At 36.2% G+C, this 14,680-nt stretch overlaps 1 protein-coding gene and 1 long non-coding RNA gene across 2 annotated transcripts in view; both read left to right on the forward strand.

Moving 5' to 3' along the window:
* The window catches only part of RCAN1 (regulator of calcineurin 1), a 104,342-nt gene that overhangs the window by 8,115 nt on the left and 81,547 nt on the right, over positions 1-14,680 (forward strand). The gene's annotated exons all lie outside the window — the stretch shown is intronic.
* Positions 1-14,680, forward strand: part of LOC140507091 (uncharacterized) — a 38,629-nt gene that overhangs the window by 6,911 nt on the left and 17,038 nt on the right. Inside the window, exon 2 of the long non-coding RNA XR_011968196.1 lies at positions 1-14,680. This exon is cut by the window's right edge and continues 17,038 nt beyond it. This is a non-coding gene — a long non-coding RNA (uncharacterized lncRNA).

The following is a 14,680-nucleotide window of genomic DNA, read 5'->3' on the forward strand; positions in this document are numbered from 1 at the left end:
GGCTCCAGGATGTCACTGAAAATTTACAATATCTTCATATCAAGGTCTACATATGGAAGCACCTGTTTTCACGTGGTTGTTGTGAGGATCAAATGAAATGACTTATGGAAAGCACTCTGGACACCTTAAAACACTAAGGAAATATAGAGTTATTGTTATGAAATAACAAAGTGTTATGCTGAAAGTGCGTAGAAAATTCCTTAAAGAAGTAAATGTTCTTTTTCTTTCATGAATTTTCCCCTTCTTAATATTTTGTTTCTTTTTTTTGCATATCTTGCTTCTGCAATAAATTGACTAAAACATTAAAAAAAAAGGTAGCAGTGGTTTAATATGCTATTGACTATTATTAGACTGTCTGAGTCCCAAGACAGTTCACAAAGGGAATTAAATAATAGGCTTTTCAGTCAAATAGAATAGCTAAAGCAGAGGATGTTGATTTTAGTGTTCATGTTTCTGGCTGTATTTTTTTTTTTAATGTAGTCAAATGACACCCTTTACACTCTTTTTCTTACACATCATTGAGGAGCCTGTTCTCCTGCCCCTTTAAATATGTCAGTGGTTACAGTAATAGTCATTATGTGTAGATCAGTGGAAGCAAAATAGACCCTTTGGTGTACATTTTTTTTATGCTCAATTGTGTAGAAAGCATTTTAAGTGATGGATGTAGTGCCATCCACTTGAAATGCATTTCATATGTGAAAATGAAGAATTGCCTTCAGTTTTTTTCATTATAAATACTAATAACCATCAAAACAGGGAGGCTGTTGCTTAATGAGATAGTAAACACTCTCTGCTGTGGTTCTTGAATAGGGAATATGGTAGTGATAGAAAATAAAAATAGCTTTTTCTGCCCTTCCTAGCAAGAGAGAAGCATTTTTCCAAATACCGTATCACCAGGATATTAATTAACTTTATGCTGAGTTTTGGCATGGACAAAGAACAAAGTTATATTCTTTGAGTGGTATTTTATTGAGAAATTACAATCTATTTTAAAAGTACTTTTATTTACATTGTTTTCTTTTTCCTCTTCCCTGAATCCCCATTGAAATTAATGTTGGATTCACTTCATAGTTAAAATGCCATCAGCATTCTCACTGAAATTTATAATTTTATGATTAGTGTTTTTGCTTCAGACCCAGTTTTTTTTTTTTCAAGAATTTATTTTGCATTTCTTTCTAGCACTTAATCTTTAGGTGTTTCTAAAGAAACAAAATATTATACTGAAAGTGAAGAGAAAATATCTAATTTTCATGAAGGTAAGTCTCCTAATCTGGGATCTTACAGGCTACAGCTCGCGAAGAGGGAAGTGTTTAAAGCCCTATCCAGTTGCATTTATGGACAGGTCCAGTATAAACTATACCTAACATAATAAAGCTACCAGAAAGGATTGTAAGAAACATGTCAAAGCAACAAAAAGCAAATTTCAAGCCTAGTATTTTTCCATAATGATTTCAGTAGGTACAGTATGATATTCCCATTTTTACAATAGGAAAGGAAGTATTGAAACTAAGCAATGCTTTCACACTTAAGGATTTCTTTCTTCCTCTTATAGAGGTTATTTTGTTCTCTTTGAGACTCTAGATATATTTGGACTACTAAGATTGAAGTTAGGTTTTGTTTGCTTGGTTTTTATTTCAAACTTACAACCATTTAATTCAAATAACTCTTTGGTTTTATCCCTTTTTTTGACTGAATTTTTCATTTTTCAGTCAGTTGGTGAATGAATGCATGAATACAACTAGATTGCTCAGTGTACAGTTTGTTAATTATCAGTTAGGCAAATTACTTCACCTGTTTGGGCCTCAGTTTTCTCATCTGTAAAATGAATGTGTTAGATTAGATCATCTTAATGGTCTTTACATGTTCTGACATTCTGCATCTGTGATTAGTAAGTTAAAAAATGTTGTTGTTTAGTCATTTCAGTTGTGTTCCACTTTCTGTGATCCCATTTGGAGTTTTCTTGGCAAAGATACTGGGGTGGTTTGTGATTTCCTTCTCCAGATCATTTTACAGATGGGGAAACTGAGGCAAACAGAGTTGTGATTTGCCCAGGATCACACAGCTAGTAAGTGTCTGAGGACGGATTTGAACTCAGGTAGAGGAGTCTTCCTGACTCCACTGTGCCACCTTAAGTTTATGATCAACATGAGAACCTCCCACTTCCTCTTTTATTTTAGGTTTTTTTTTCCAACTGATAAATTCTTAAAATATTAAGAGCTAGAGGGAATCTCAGGCAGCATCTAATTCAGCTCCCTTAGTTTACACGAGTTAACTGAAACCCAGAGAGGTAAAATAATAATCCCAACAATTGCATTTGCTCTAAGCACTGTAAGATTTAAAAACACAGTGTTTGATCCATACTACAATCCTGTAAAGTAGATAGTAAGCAAGAAATTTAAGGCAAAGAGAAATACAGATTAAAACTGAAAAGATTAAGAAACTTATCATAGAACATCCAGTTCAAGAAAGGCATATATGGCAGCTGTGATATCCGGTTAAGTTGAATTTAGTCTGGAAAGCATTAAAAGAAACAGAAGATGTTATATCATGATAAAAGGAATAAGAAATAATGAAAATCAAATATTGAATTCATATGCCCTAAATAATTAATACTTAAACCAATCAAAGAAAAACTGACAGAAATCTAGTAATAAATTATATTAGATATTAATACTTCATTATCAGAATATGATACATTAAGCAAAAAGATAATCTGTTGAATTCTGTGATTTCTTTATGGTTTATTTAGCAAGCTGAAATGAACAGATATTTGAGTTAAATAAATTTTTTGAGCTTCTTTAATAGGGCAGTAATTTTTTAAAATACATTTGAATGAGTAGGACTCTGTATGTATGTGTGTGTGTGTATGTGTGTGCATGTGTGTGTTCGTCCTTCGTTGCCGAAGAAGACCATGCCATCAGAGAAATAATGACATGACTTGCACTTGACTTTGTTTTGAGTGAGGGAGGGCTGTGCAGGTCACCAGCCTCACTTCTCCTCCAGAACCATCTGAATCCAGTGACCAGATATTCATCAGGATGACTGGAGATGACCCAGGATGAGGCAAATGGGGTTAAGTGACTTGCCCAAGGTCACACCGCTAGTAAATGTCAAGTGTCTGAAGTGATATTTGAACTCAGGTCTTCCTGACTCCTGCACTGGTGCTCTATCCACTGCGCCATCTAGCTGCCCCTGTGTGTGTGTACATTTGTCTGGACCTATTGGGACAAACACCCCATTAAGAAACTGCCTCTTGAAGTGTAGATTGGTACCTGATTTATAATATATAATCTTAGTTGCCTGAGGCACTAAGAGGTTAATCAGGGGTGTGGAAAGTGTGGCCCTGAGTCCAACAGAACAAGTATTAAGGGAATTTTTTTCAGTGAAGCTTGGATTCAGTCAAAGGGCTACATTTAAGGACTTAGTGGGCCGCATGTGACCTCTGGGTCACAGGTTCCCCACTCCTGGGTTAGGTGATTTGCCCAAGGTCATGCAAATAGCCTGTGTATGGCAGAGGAAGGACTTAGACTTTAGTTTTCCTAACTGACTGAGGTCGGCACTGGATCCATTCTTCCATGTTCCCTCTTTGAGTTTATGTGTCATTGTGTTAGACAGGGTTAACGTCAATGGCTAGGCATTGTGCCTTGAAATAGAAACCCAGATTAGCGGTATACCAAGTATAGTAAAAGACAAGTCTACACAATGCAAAATATCTCAATGTAAAGTTAAAGAAAATCAGTTATCGGCATTTACCAAGTTACCCACCTTGTCTGGTCTCTTGCCAACTGAAGCTTAAGATGATTCAGTATCTAGTGTTTTGGTGCTCTGTTGACACTTTTTGATCACCATTAGTGACCTAAAATGAGCTTGTATTCTAAACTAGTACTGGCCTTGTTGTTACGTCTTTCTCTATAATAAGGCAGAGCAAGAATCAATTCTATCTAAAGAGGTTGGAAAGTTGACAAACGTGACAGAAGGACAGCAAGAAGGAGCCCTTCATCACTGGAACAGTCATACAGGGCTTCCTCCATTTGGGTGGAAGTAGTATGGTGAGAAGCCACAGGAAGTGATTTCCCACATTGCTGAGAATCATAATAAGGATCCACCAGTGCCAACAAGGCAAAAGCCATAGGAAAGATGAACAGGTTCCTAGTCATTAGTGACTTGCTAATAAGAATTAAAGAGGCAACCATTATATCATCCTCATGTGAGCAATCCAGATATGAAAAGCCTCCTAGATTTTGTCAAACTTGATATTTCTTAAACAGCACTGAATAATTTTGATGATTATAGTTTGAGATATAGCCCCACTTCCTTCTCACTTTTCTCTTTATTTCTCTTGAGATTCTGGTCTTCATCCACATAAGTGGTTATCAAAATTTCTGGTCTGAGAACCACTTTTCACACTTAAATATTATAGAAGGATACGCCTTCAAAGAGCTTTTGTTTATGTGGGTTATATTTATCAATATATACCATATTCAAAATTAAAACATCTTATTATAAAAATAATTTTAACTTAGAGGACCCCCTGAAAGCATCTTGGGGACACTCAGGAATCCTTGCACCACATTTTGAAATACTTGCTCTCTATGAATTTTATTATTTAATAAGTTTTTTCTTAAAACTTCAGCACAGTATCAGGATATAAAGCAAATCCAGTCTTTCTATACATTACCAACAAAACTGAGCAGGAAGAGAAAGAAAAATTCCATTCAAAATAATTTTAGAATATGTAAAATATTTGGGAGTTCACCTACCAAGAAATACGCGCAGAAATTATATGAATACAACTACAAAAAATTTTTTTGCATTAATGGAGACCTAAACAGTTGGCGATATTAATCACTTATGGGTGGACAATGTCAATGTAATAGAAATGGCAATGCTCCCTAAATCAGATTGCTTATTCATTGCCATACCAATCAGGTTATTAACGCATTGCCTTGTAGAGCTAGAAAAATGAATAATATCCTAGTACATGGATAGCCTAATCTTTGAGAATCTAAGCTACTTTTCCCCAAGAATCTTTGAGCTAGAAGAGACTTTCTTCTCCTCAGTAATGTAAGGAATAAGGTCACTGAGCAGGTCCTTTTGTAATTACCTCCCATTTCTACTATATATGTCTTTTACATACGTAGTTGATTTGCATGTTTTCTTCTTAAAAGAATGTGAGCATCTTAACAACAGGGCCCATGTTTTTGCCTTTTTTTAAAGTACTTAGTACAGTTCCTGACACATAATAAGCACATGACAAATGATTGTTGATTAACCTTTGAATTTAAGCTTAAAGCTTTCAGTCTCTATCTTTATTTGATATATGTTAAGAATTTTATACTTGTGGGGTCTAAATGGCATTTTGCTTTCACTGGAGAAAGTTCCATAAGATGAAGGAACTGCTTAACGTGTTTTCTGGGGGAGCTAGTATAACTTGATGAACGTCCATGTAATCAATATATTGATGAAATGTTTTGGTTTGAACTCCTCTTTAATTTGGAAGCCATCTTTAGATCTCTTTGGGAGAGATGATAGTGGATTTAAGGCCAAGCAGAATCATAATAGGCTTAAATTCTCTCTCTGAAAAAACATGGCATAATCCACATTCTTTTCATAATTTATATTGATCACTAAATCAGACAACTCCTCTATAGTTTCTAGTGGCAGAAACTGGTCCTGAATTGTTATCATAAATTTCTTTTCACATTGTTCTATACGTAGCCTACATTCCCACCAAATTGAAGTGTTCTCCATTTCTTATAAATACTTTCTACTTTCCTACCTCTATACATCTCATGCCACTTTTTCTGCTTGTACTCGCCTCTTCTCCTTTGTTAGTCTTGTACATCCTTCAAGGCTCTGTTTCCGTGTCATCTCTCCCGTGATTTCCATGTGGACACTATCTTCCTCCCCTCCCCTTCCTTCCCATTGCCTGTATGTTTCCTTCTTAAGTACCATTTTTACGGCACTCATCACAAACTGCCTTACATTACAGTAATTTGTGTATTTGCTTTTTCCCTTTTAGATTATAAGGTCCCCGTGTAATGGGGCCATGTCTTACTAATCCTTGTATCTCTTGTAATGCCCATTTTCCTTGAGAACGTTTCTTTAACATAGAAGGAACTTAGCAAAAATTTGTTGAATGAAGCAAAAAGAACTAGGAACTAGGTTATATAAGGTTATATATAGAACTAAATTAGAGGCCCCCTCAGAGGACCAACTTTATTACTTTTCTCCATTTTTTTTACCCTTTCCTCTCTAATATGCATATTCTGTAAGAGTCTTTTTCCAATATAAGGCACAAATGATTTGCTCTCTACTCCTTCCTTCATTGTCCTCTTCTCTTAGAAGTGTAGACTTCAATTACTTATAGCACCCTTAGTTGAAGAAACCATATAGAAATGCAGTCCTGTAGCTCCTGTTTTCTCTCTTAAGATGGTGCATATCCCTTGCCCTTGCTTCCTCTTGCTTCCCAGTTACTATAAACAGAAGTCATATTCATGGATTGAATTCCTTGGTGGCTATAATAGTCACACAGGTTGGAAACTTCTACTCTGAAGCTTGAATATTGGGAGTTTAGGAATTCAGAGAACGAACAGAAATGATCTTGACTTCTCTATGTTTACTGCCAAATCTGATGCCAGAGAATTTACAGTCTAGTGGAGGAGACTGAAAATTTAAATGCCAGTATAAAAGATGTACATTTAAGTACAACAGCAGAAGCTACAGAACAATGTTCATTGCAAAGGAGAGGGATGCTGATGTCTTGCATTTGTATAGTTCTTTGTGGTTTATAAGTATTTCACATTATCATGTTTTATACTGAAGTCCTTTTAGGTAGGGAGTATATGCATTGTTATCCCTATTTTATAGTGGATAGAGTACTGACTTGGAGTCAGGAAGGCCTGAGTTCAAATGAGGCTTCAGATACTTACTGGCTATATGACCCTGGCTGAGTCACTTAGGCTCTTTCACCTCAATTACTTATCTGTAAAATGATAATAATAGCACCTACCTTCAGGGTGGTTATGAGGATCAAATGAAATAATAACTATAATGGCACAGTCCTTGGAACATAGTAAATTCTATATAAATGTGAGCTTTTATTATATGAAGACATAAGCTTAGATTGCAGAATGAAATCCTGGAGACACATATCCCTCCCTTTCCCCAAAGAAAAGAAAAGAAAAATTGTGATGTAGGAAAGAAGGGTAGAATCCCATTCTACTGTGTTGTATATTTATGGATTATGAATTACTATTGGTATTCTAATAAAAACATAAGATGTTAGAACTGGAAGGAACCTTGAAAAACAGTTAATCTAAACCCCTAATTTTACAGTTAAAGAAACTGAGTATGAGGAGGTAGAAGCGACTTGTCCAAGGTCACTATAGCTAGTTAATTGCAGAAACTAGACAGTGATCCAGATCTCTTAGCTTCTGATGTACTGCATTTATCACTGTATCACACTTCTTTTATTTACTGTATGTAAAATCATGCTTCTCCTTCTCCCAAAAAGTAAAACAGCAAAAATGACACCCACCTGGAACAGTAAAAAACAAAAATATGTTATGAACATTGTTAGTGTTTAAGTTGAGAGTTAGGCCCGTTCCCCAAAACCAACATTAAGGGGTACCACCATGTCTGGCTATTATAGATCCCTGTTATACATCAGATACTTTTATAAAATTATATATATAGCTTCCAAGCTACTGGCTGAACCACCTTATTATCAGTGTGACCATGGGAAAGTCATTTAACTCTGGATGTTCATTTCCTCATTTGTGAAATGGCTTAGATGACCTCTAAGATTCCTTTCACTAGTAAATCCATGATCTTAAACATCTCTAGTCTATTTATGTCTTCCTGAGGGTGTGGGGTTTGGGGGCTGTGTGGGAAGGAAGGAATGAATGTGAATAAAAGGCCAGCAGTCACCACTAGGGGGCAAAGTAATTTCATTTATGTTCTGTCCTGAATCCAATCTGTAAATGACATTACTTTTACTTCATCTAGTGGGGAAGAAAAGTATATTATTAGATGTTAAGTTTATATGGAAGTATGCTCCAAGCAAAGATATTATCAAAACGTGCTTACGGGTAGAGCTTTAAATTATATAAGAACCAAAAAAGAAGTGATATGCCAGGAAAAAGGGTTCTTAGTTGAGTAGGCTACTTTGAGGGGATCTGGTATGGAAACAGGTTCTCATGATACCAACAGTTTTGCTAGAAAAATGAAAACTAAGGTAGTTTCATATATTTAAAAGGAAAACAAGATAACTAACCTGACTCCAAACATGCCCGTGTATAAATTTGTATTCCATTTACCCAAATATAGTTTTGGTTACTCTGTGACTTAGATTATTACTTTAGAAAAAGAAAGTTCAGGTAAAATGAACTCATCTGGTAGAGCAAATGCTTTCTTCAGGGATAATGAGATTTCCCACAGAAAACCTTTGGGAATTAGTCCAATTTTTACATAGATTAATTTTAAAAGCAAAAAGATCCCCCCAAAACAAACAAACAGGGGCATTGGTGGAAAGCTTTCTCCCACATGGGAGTCTCTGTCCTCAAATAGTACTGGCATTAACTACTTTCCAGGGCTGCATGCTGTCAATATCTCTCTTCTGGAGCCAGTATTCTGGTGAGCTAATACAGCTCACCACCACCATTATTAGACATACTTTTTCCGTGGTTAGTCCAGCCTGTGGCCCTCTAGTGGCAGTTGGGTCCTTCTAAGACTTAAATCAGCAGATAATATGGCAAAACTAGACTAATCTTTGGAACATTTAACTGGGTTGCTGTTCATGAACTGACCTTAGAAAACCTTTTTATTTATTTATACATATTGGGAGGCTGTATGGAATAATAGAGAGAGAACTGGCCTTGAAGCTTTGAAAACCTGAGTTCAAGTCACACCTTGGACACATATTTGCTCTGTGATTTTGGGCACCTTCTCGATGCTCTATAAACATCTTCCTATGACTTTAAGTTTCAGAGAAGTTCATTGACAGGTAGAGTTTATTCATTTGAATGTTTCCTTTATCATTGAAATTAAAGTCTGCTCCCTATCCATACACACACACACACAGACACACACACACACACACACACACACACACACACACACACACACCTTGAAACAGATGTCGCTAGATCAGATCTTTATTGAAATGAAACAACTGCATTACTCTATTTACAGAATCGCCTTGCTTTGGGAACTAACCATAAACTTGTAGGAAATACACTTCTCTGAAGTGTTTTTATAAACTTCCAGGTAGCTGTACTTAACTCTCTGTAACCTTCTTCTGCCATCTGTCCAGTTAGTCTTCCTTTACATGTACACTAATACTATTTAGATATCATATGTTATATATTTGTTTCTGCAGGAATCTGTGGTTTCATTGGTGGTATAGAATGGAGGTATCAAACTCCCATGGGTCACCACGCAAAACTCCCAAGTGCAGTCCAAATGAGATTAAAATGTAATTAGAAAATGCTTAATAAAATAAAAAATAAATATTTGTTTGACACCACTGGACTATAAAATAATTCTTGAGTAAGGAAATTCTCTCTACCAATGTAGATCAGCAATTGTTGTCTAAGTTCATTATCTGAGAGAGTTGCCTGATCTAGTGAGACATTAAATGATTTTCCCAGAGTCATATCGCATAGTGGAGGAGGAAGTTTAACTTTGGTCATTCCAACACCAAGGCCAACTCTTTATCCATCATGCCTTGCTGCCTTTCACTTGTTACATCCTAATTTCTTATTTTTTAATTGCATTTTAGGTATTATGTAAAGTGAGCTATGTCTTTCAGTAGTTTGAATCTATCTGCCTGTTGTATATACATACATACATATGTGTATGTATGTGTATTACTTATATAAACATAGTAATACCTAACACTGATATAGCTGTTATTGTATGCCAGGCACTGTGCTAAGCATTCTACAAGTATTATCTCATTTAATCCTCACAACAATCTTGAGAGGTAGGTGTTGCTATTATTATCCCTATTTTACAGTTGAGGAAATTGAGGCAAACAGAGGTTAGGGTTTTGCCCAAGTTCACACAACTAGTAAGTGTCTGAAGCAGGATTTGAACTCAGGTTTCCTGGCTCAGCACTCTATCCACTGCACCTAATTGAATATGTGTGTATATGTATGTATGTATTTGCAGTGAAAAGGACGCTTGCCATTTAAACTTGACTTTAAGATCGAGGGTCCTTTTGTTAGCCAATATTGCTTATACAGAGTAGAGGTCAAGTTTCAATTGAGTATTTTTCCTAATTTTTCTTTTAATAACATCATCTTTGCCCTGTAACTCTGTTAGGTCAAATAGGAATTACATTGACAGTGCTAAATAGCGTTTCTTGCTACAAGTACACGTGACTAGCAAAATTAGTAGCGTTGATACTTTGTTTCTATCTGAAGCCAGATCAAGAAAAAAGACCTATATATGCGTAAATATATACATATCTTTTTTTTTCTCAAAAAATAGACCCAAATATCTGACTCAACTGGGGGTTCTGTACATTAAAATTCAGAGATTAAAATAAGCAATATCAAAACAGGAATGTTATTATAGATCTGATCATATTTTCCCAGAAGCAAATAAGGTATCTGTTAAAGCTTTACAAACTCTTTTGGGCCATTAGAATTGTGTGTTGTCCATTGACTTTGTTTTGTAGAATCTAAGGTCATCTCTTTGACATGAAGTATTGGCATAAGACTTATTTCTTTCTGTTGGCAAAAGCATCTTTTTATTTGTTTTGTGTATGTGTTGTGTGTATATGTAAATATATATACATATTTGTGTATATATGATATAAGTGTATATGTGTGTGTTTATGGATAGACATGCCTCTGTCATCAGAACATAAGCTCCTTGAGGACAGATACTGTTTTATTTTTGTCTTTGTGTACACATAGTAGGCAACTAATAAATGGTGTTGATTGCTTGAAAAAGAGTCTATTTCATTGTTGTCCATTTTCCCCTTTCCACCTCTTCTTTTGCTTTGTGTTAGGATTCCTTCAAGTGAGAAACAAGCCCTTTCATTAGTACTTTGAGATCTATTAGATGCCAGACATTCTCTGCCTTATCTAGTCAGGAGATAAGTCCTCATCTTCTTATCACTGAATGCTACTCTAGTTTTCCATCAGATTGTGCCAGGAAAGATGATCCCTCTCTTGGCTATTCAAACTGTCTAGTTATTCTGGAAGTGGCCTGCTGTGCTTTTATTTAAATAAACCCATTAACAAATCCTGATTTCTACCCCTCACTTATTTGTTTTCCCAACTCAACCAAATAAGAAATAATAAGTAATGAGGCTTTATAGTAGGAATGAGAAACACCGAGGCATAGTGGATAGAAAGCTGGCCTCAAAGTTAACAAGACCTGGATTCAAGTCCTACATCTGATATATGCTGTCCACATGACATGTTAACCTCTTAGTATTCCAGGCATCTCTCTAATTCTATAAGTTGTATAACAGTGACTGACCTGCATTGGCAGAGGACATTTCCTATCAGGAAGCTCCCTGTACTAATGAGGTCACAGTTCTGAACTCAAAACAGAACAAAACAAAAAAGGTTGTAGGATCAGGAATTGGGGCTTCATAGGCCATGACTGGTTTAGTACCTATGTTCAAGTCTAGAGTAGTACCTCAGGTTCAAGATTAGAATGAATTGAGATATTTATTATCCATCTAATAATAGTTGACCAGGGGAATAGCATGGAAGGAAATGAGTATTTATATCATGTGTACTATGTACCAGGCACTATACAAAGTGCTTTATAAATGTCTCATTTGATCCTCACATCACTACTACAAGAGAGGTATTATTATCCCCATTTTATAGTTGAAGAAACTAAGGCCAACAGAGAGTAGTTGACTTGTCCAGGTTCACACAGTAAGAGTCTGAGGCTGGATTTGAACTTGGGTCTTCTTAATTCCAGGCCTAACTCTCTATATACTCCACCATCTGTCTGCCTCAATAGGAGATTTGCTTACCACAGTAGGGCAAAGATATTCAGCTAAGTGTACAGCATTGATTGAGTTAAGCACAGCTTCCCTTCCTGTTTGTTGTACAAAATGATTCTTTGGTCACGCTTTGAACCTTAGCTACAGCTTCTCCTGGCATTGTTCTCTGATGACCAGGAAACTGTGTAGGTAGCCCCAATATTACTCCCACTCCCCCTGAACCAATTAAGTTCTAGGGACAGTTGCAGTGTCTTATTCTTCTACCATAGTAGATAAAGAATTTTAGCATCTTCCCATTGTATAAGGTAAGATTATATCTTTTTTAGAGTAGGACCAATAAATTATTTCTGGATCTGGAGAGTAGTTTGTTGAGTTCTTGTCATCTTTCACATCAAAAGGACTTACTCATTAGAAAGTATGACTCTACCCAAGTAAAACTCTCCAGTTGTGCTTGTCTATATTAGGTTACCAAAGTGAAGTTTTATTGGCATTGTGGAAAAATGTCTAACATTTCTTGTCTGTTAAAGAATCTGGATTGTTATGTGATGTTTCCTTTTTCAGCCTAGTTCACTGGTTGAATTTCATCATGTTAGCTATTGTTATTTTCTTCCTACAGATACAGACATTCATAGATGGACTCTAAATTAATCTTTTTATTAGTTTTAAGTAAGTTCAAGCGGAACATATTATTGTATTGATCATCAGTAAACAAGCAAGAAATGAATAGGTCTTCAACATGATTTGGACTTTATTGCTATTGAAGTCCTTTAGAAATCTTTGTGTATGGCTAGTGGGATTCAAAAGGGAACTCTGAAGGAATAAAGTCACTACATTATACAATAGTGTCCACACATACATACAGAAACACACACACACACACACACACACATATATATATATAAACATATCTTCTCCCTTAGAATACATTCTGTTTCAGTCAGCAGTTGAGATACTCTTTGATATCTCTGTCTCTGTTTTTGCTGTTAATTGTACAAATAGTTGGTGGTTTCACCTCTTTGTAGTGACCAGAAAAGAGTTATTACGTCCTTTATTTTATGTCCCGGAGAGTTCTTAGGAGGTAGAACTCAAAGATCAATAACAAACAGACCTAAGGGACACTTTAACAGCTCTGTTTTTTTCAAGAGACAAACTAGGGGAAGCATGATTTCTTGCTTGCTCAATATGACCTGTCTGCACTTTGGTTTCCTACGTGATGTACAGTCTGTGGCTGCAGTTATTTATGAGGGCAGGAATGTGCCTTGTTTCAGTCCAATAATGCCTAACAAATGTTAATGTTTTTGGTAAAAATGAAAGAGGAGTAAGTACAAAGTGAACAACATACAGAATGTATTCTTGTTTTTCTTAGATCAGTCTGGATAGAGACAGTGGATATAAGTCTTGATACATTGCCTCTTTAGTGCCTACAACCGAGTCTTCTTTTTCTGTTCACAGAGTGATCTTTTGTGTAATAAGAACTTTGGCAAATCTTGTTAGTTATTTTTAACAGTCTTTTACAGGACAGAGAGATAGGTTTATGCAGTGGATAGAGAGCTAGTCTCAGGGCCAGTAAGACTTGGATTCATGTTCTACTGCTGACAAATACTGACTCTGGGCAAGTCACTTATCTTCTCAGTCCCTGCTTCTCCTCCCCCTCCTCCCCAAGTAACTATAAGACTGTAAGTTGCAAAGAAGATGCCAAATTGCATTGGTTCAGGGAGTTTGGGAGTTTCCTGAATCAGACTGTTTTCCAAACAGTTCCATATGCATGTCATAAGTCTCATCCCCATGCCATATCTGTTTCAGGCATTTAGCAGTTTGCCCCATCTTTCCAACGTAGCAACTTGAGAGATAAAGCATAGCCCTAATTACTTAGATAAGGTTCTTAATCCATAAATACCTTACCAGTTATCTGAGGTAATTCTGTGATAGTTAAAATCAAAACTAAAAAGAAATGTCGCATGTCCTCTAAAGCTATTACGTCAACTCAAACTCACAGATTGGGCGTCTACTGAGATACTTTCCCCTAGATTAGTGTATTCTGTTATAAGCTACACTCCTAAAACTATAGTTCACTGGCCTCCAGTAGTAAGCCTATCTTTCATAGTCAACCAGAGAACATAATCAGCCCCAAATGAAAGCATTTACTGAGATGGCATTATAAGATCAACAGTACCAAAACATTCCCCTTATAAATAGAAGTCTCTTTTCCCCCCATTTGTGCACAGCATTAGTGGGATGAGTAGACAAACACTGAGAGTACATTAGTGAAAAGATTACACATTTAACAAACTCAAATGGATAAAGCAACTCTCACTTCCAGCATTTCAGGGTCACAACGACCTTTCCCTTCTTGTGGTGTCTTCATGCTACTCTCCTTGGATTCGGTATCTCTGCTGGGTGGTAAGAGCTGTGTCTTGACTCCTAGAGCTTTCACTCCTGAGATCTACTTCCTGCGTAACTTACTGCCTCCTGGGTATGAGGTTCCCTGTATCTTGCTCTCTTCTCTGCTGCCAGAAGTCACACTCTTCAAAACTGCCTCCTGTTTGTCAGCTGACTCCTTAGCATGTGTATGCATTTATCCTTACTAACTTTTCTGGCTTCCTTTAAGGTCCCAACTAAAATCCAGTCTTTTACAGGAAGCCTTTTCTAACCTTTCTTAATTCTAGCACCTTTCCTCTATTAATTATTTCCTATTTATTC

This window comes from Notamacropus eugenii, chromosome 5 (genome assembly GCF_028372415.1).
Source record: "Notamacropus eugenii isolate mMacEug1 chromosome 5, mMacEug1.pri_v2, whole genome shotgun sequence".
Taxonomy (NCBI): domain Eukaryota; kingdom Metazoa; phylum Chordata; class Mammalia; order Diprotodontia; family Macropodidae; genus Notamacropus; species Notamacropus eugenii.